The sequence below is a fragment of the Aegilops tauschii genome, chromosome 3, assembly GCF_002575655.3.
Source record: "Aegilops tauschii subsp. strangulata cultivar AL8/78 chromosome 3, Aet v6.0, whole genome shotgun sequence".
In the NCBI taxonomy this organism is placed as follows: domain Eukaryota; kingdom Viridiplantae; phylum Streptophyta; class Magnoliopsida; order Poales; family Poaceae; genus Aegilops; species Aegilops tauschii.
The window spans coordinates 352,946,228-352,951,411 of NC_053037.3; the positions used below are offsets into that span (position 1 = coordinate 352,946,228).

General features: G+C 46.0%; 1 long non-coding RNA gene across 1 annotated transcript; it reads left to right on the top strand.

The window, feature by feature from the left end:
* The first annotated feature begins 288 nt into the window (after positions 1 to 288).
* Positions 289 to 3,217, top strand: LOC120975831 (uncharacterized). Its single transcript, XR_012180991.1, has 4 exons — positions 289 to 525; positions 620 to 837; positions 1,909 to 1,968; positions 2,971 to 3,217. It is a non-coding gene; the product is annotated as an uncharacterized lncRNA (long non-coding RNA).
* The last annotated feature ends 1,967 nt before the right edge of the window (positions 3,218 to 5,184 follow it).

Here is a 5,184-nt window from a genome sequence, read left to right on the forward strand (position 1 = left end):
AAAATAGCTCACCTTTTAGAGTTTCTTTTTCTGATTATTTTGATATATATATATGTCCTATATAAAAATATGTTTGTTTTCTAGTTATTTTATTTCTTCTCTGTCTTTTTTAAAGTCCCGACGCACTAGGCGCTAGTCAAGCCAACCGGCCCAGCCGGCCACCGATGCGGCCCACCAGCGAGTCGAGCTGGCCTACTCCACCCGCGCCGCACCCGAATGCTCTCCTCTCGGTCGTCCGACCCAACGCTCCCCTCTCTCTCCCACTGACCCGCGGGGCCCACCCTCATCTCTTTCTCCTCGCCCACGCTATGCCGCTCCGGAGCGCGCCCGAGCGCCGCCGCGGTTCCGATCTTCCTGGGATCGTGATCCCGAGTCGCCCCTCGTCCAAGACGTTGCCCTATATAAAGCCCTACCTCTCCTCCCTCGACCCCCCTAAAACCCTACTCCAGAACCCACCACAGCCCCAGCCACATCCGAACCGATCTCGCCGCCTACCGCCGCCGTTTGTCGCCACTGCCACCAACGGTGAGCGACCTCCTGCCCTCAAACCATTTTAGGCGACCCCCCTCAACTCTACACAACCTTTTGACATGGTCTTGCCCCCTATTTTGTTCCACAGCGACGCCCCCGACACCCCGAGCTCCTGCCGGAGCATCGAGGCCGCCTCGAGCCTCCTGCTCGTTCCTGCCGCCGCCGACCTCCGCCTTCACCACCACCAGGACGCCCTTGCTTCGCCGCATCCGCCCGACGTGTCCTCCTTCCTCCCCGACTACCGGAGCTGCCGCACCGCCTTCGTCCGAGCCGTCGCCGTCGTCTCCGTTTGTCGCCGTCGTCGCTGTAAGCCACACCTCCCCTCCACCGTCCGATCTGCAACCTAGGGTCTAGATTAGATCCCGAAGGGGTATGGTTTATTTCATATAGATCGGTTTTAGTTTCGGTTTATTACGGTTTAGATTGATTGATTTATTTTCGCGGTTTAGTTAGACCGGCCCGATCGGTTTTTATCTGTTTAGCTCATACGCGTTTAGACTATATTACGCCTAGTGCGCTAGATAGTTTCAGATCGCCCGCCCCGAGGCCCATTAGCACCCATCGGTTTTTATTTTATTATCTTCGTTTCTGTTTCTAAAACAGAATAGTTCAGTTTTTGTAAAATTCATAACTCTTTGGTTATTTAGAGTTTTTGATTGATTCTTTTTGCTCTAGTCAAAAAATTTCCTAAAGTTTCTGTATAAAATAGTTTCGGCCATGTTTTAGTTTTTTAAAATTGTTTAATATGAGTTTTAGTCAGATTAGTATTTCTGCTATAAAATGAGCTAGAATTAATATTTTTTGGCGATTCTTTCTGCCACTGCTTTGTCTTGACCTTGCATAGCAGTAGGATTAATTTGGGTATTTTTAGATTTTATTAAAATTAGTTTTACACAAAAACAACCCTGTTTTAGTTTATTTCACTTTGTTGTTGTTTTCTGTTGTCTTAATTACTTAAAAAGTTATTTCCACCTCTGTTGTATTTTTATTTCAGATTTATTTCTGTAGTTTTAGAATGTGAACTTTTATTTACAGAAAAAGAAAATGTTTGATTTTATTTTCTTACTAGTTTTGTTTTAGGCATAAAAGGAGTTTTATCATAGCTTTTAATGCGTTTATTTTTTTATTATTTTTTTATGTTTTTTCTGTCATTTAACAAAAACCTTTTTTTGGCTCTGTTTAAGAAAAAAATTGTAGAAGAAAATTATTTTTGAGTTTGCCTTACTTGTAGTAAAAAACCTTGTGTTGATTCTATGACTTCATTGGTTTTGTTGTTGGATTTATTTGTGTGTACGATTGTGTGTTATTATAATTTACTTGCTGCTGTAGTAGAAATTTTATGGTGGTATACTTATTTGTGCTATGTTGACTCGATAGAATTACTGGAGTGCGAAGTTTGCTATCACGAGTCGCTAGCGTACGAAGATCGTCAGCCAGGCAAGTCATTTGATCATGTTTTACAATACCTATGATTTGTTGCATTAGAATTTTTCCTCCCCACCATGCATGCAGTAGGAGAAAATTGAATCAAGTCTTGAGTAGTATCATGTGGTAGGTTCACCCAAAATCCCTATGTTATCATTGCCCGGGACGTCATAGTTTATTTTTGCTATGATTGTAGATGGGGTTGGTTGAGTGATTTGTATGGGAGATGTGAGAGTCAATATGATGACAGCCCCATGACTTCAGGATGCTCAAGATGGACTACAAATTCACTACTGGGTGGAAGACGGTTGATAGGCACCCTGGAGAAACCAGCGGATGGCCGGGATGCATGGAGAAGCGCCATGACATCTTGCGGAAAGCTTCACCCAGCCACGAAGAGACGGATGGATACCCCTTGACCGGAAGCTTACCTATGCAGCCGCAAGCCATTATGGGCTCTGGCTTGGTCGACCCTAGGCGTGACTCTGGCTGGACGGTGCTCCGAGATGTAGAAGAACGATAGGATTGGATGGGCACCGGTAGTAGCCCAGAGGAACTCTACGGAAGACCCTATTTCGTTCGTCCCGTCTTCAAACACCAGGCAGTGCGAGGACATAAAGGAGGAACGATTCTTGTGGGTAAAGTGTAGAAGAGTCTGCATACTGGAAACCTAATCGATTAGCCGTGTCCCCGGTTACGGACAAATGAGCCTCTGGAATTGGAGTATTTCGGAAATCTCAACATCGAACATAATTAATTAATTGATGGGTTATTAATGATTTTCGGGTATGAGACACTAGTTGGCGGAACCATCTCAATAACAACCAACATTTTTTAGTAATTGCAAGCAAGTCCTTTTTGTTGTAGGAAAAAATTGGCTTTTTCTCAAAAACTCAAACTTAGATCCCCACAGCCAAATTGCATATAGTGTTAGCATTATTATTGTGTTCTTTCTATGACTTGACGGCATATTCAAAATGCTGACCTACACGGCTGCAATGTCTCATGTTGCAGAGGAGTTTCCCGACCAGGAGTGAGGCTACGATCTACGCTTGGTGATTGCCCTATGGAGTCGGATGGACTCGCTTATCGTCTACGCTTCCGCAACATTTAGTTTTTCTCATGAGTTGGCCTTCGGCCGAATTTATTCTATTGTAATAAAGACTATATGAGAATCGTGTAATAAATCAGGTGTGATTGAACTTTGAATTTTTCATCAATGTACTGTGTGTACCAGCATGATCGTGAGATGGTACTGATACACAGAGACTTGACCGATTTTGGGTCGGGTCGCTATAGAGATGGTATTCAGAGCACACGCTAACCGTAGGACGTAACCCCTAGGATCGGAAAGCCATAGGAAGAAACTATTTTATTTTATGTCCTTATTATTCCGTAATTCTCCCCTGTTCATTTTTGACTTCTCTCGGATTTTCAACATTCTAGATGGCCGCCGAGTTCACCCCGGTTCTGCTACCAGAGTTTTGCCAGCCGGATGAGATGATGCCTTTCGATAAGAAGCTGGTTCGGATCGTGAAGAAGCTGAAGATTGCTCTGCCCTCTATCACCGGGAAGCCTACCAATGCACTTCCGACGGATACCCGCTACAGGATTGAGGTGCACATTCCAGGGAGGACCTACGGAGGATATTCAGAGCGCATCGACTTTGAGTTTACCGCTTTCACTTGGATCCTTGGAAGAGACATGGCGATTCATCGTGCACTTGGACATCTCCGAGAAGAGTACAAGGCCGAGCTTGACCCATCAGACCTCGCCATGATTTCTCGCAGAGCTATGAATGGAGATATCATCCGTACCGTGGAGGATGACTCCATTCTTTCATATGTCCAAGACTTGGAGAGTCACACCAGGAACTAGGAAATCCAGACGCCCCGAAGATCCAAGGTATTGAGGAGGCTGTTGTTTCGTGAACTGGAACTGGAGGAGAAAGCGCGCGCGGACTTCCTTGAACATGAAGAAGAAGTCAAGGACTTTATGGAGAGAATTGAGGACCTGGAGAAATATGTTGCCAGACTGGAGGAAAAGATGGACCAGGGAGAAGACCTCTTTACAAGTGGAGATGATGGACCCCTCGTGAGCAATGACCAGGATTATGAAGAGAGCTCCACTGAAGGACGCAACAAGAGGAGGCACCGCACCAGAGGACGTCGCACCGGAGGACGCAAGGATAATTGATGAAGAACATTTAGTCGACCGCCATGTTATTTTATTTTATTTTCCGTCGATCAATTATGTCGTTATTTTCGATTAGTCGTGAGATTTTGTAATCCGAGATTGAACCTTGTTTGAGATGAATGAATAAATGATTGGTAGGATTATGATTGTGTATTTATATGGGTAGTGCTATTTTCTCACTAGACCCTTGTTCTATTCTAATTTCTCATCCACTCCAAAACACCAGATGCCTCCGAGACGTGACCCCGGTTTCACTTTCCCGCCGGAGCTCACTCAACTGATCCAGCAGCAGAATGCCTTGATGCAGATGCTCATCCAGAACCAAGGCAACAACAACAACAACAATCCACCGCCACCACCCTTGGCCGAAAACCTGACCCGTTTCCTAAGGCTGAATCCGCCGGTGTTCTCTAGCAGCACCGAGCCGATTGTAGCCGATGATTGGCTCCACGATATCGGAAGGGAGCTAGCAACTGCTTGATGCACAAATGCTGAGAAGGTGCATTTTGTCGCACATCAACTAGATGGACCCGCATCCTCTCGGTGGGATAACTATACCACCACCTCTCCCATCACCACCATCACGTGGGATCAGTTTCAGTAGGCCTTCCGCGCCACTCATGTCTCAGCTGGAGCCATGAGTCTGAAGAAGCATTAGTTTCGCAACTTACGCCTGGGAAATCATACTATGGGGCAGTACGTGGATGAGTTCAGCCAGTTAGCTCGCTATGCCCTGGGTGATGTGGCCATAGATGCCGCGAAACAGGAGAAGTTCCTCGAAGGACTTAATGATGAGCTGGGAATGCAACTGATGGTGGCCACATTGAATAACTACCAGGAGCTGGTAGACAAGGCCATCATCCTAGAAGGCAAGCAACAACAGATTGATAGCCACAAGCGAAAGTATAGCCAGGGGAAGTACAACTCGGGAGCTCAGCAGAAGCCTCGCAACACCCCATACCCGGGAGGTCACACGCATCACACCCATGGAGGACATAACCATGGAGGACACAACCATGGAGGGAATGGGAA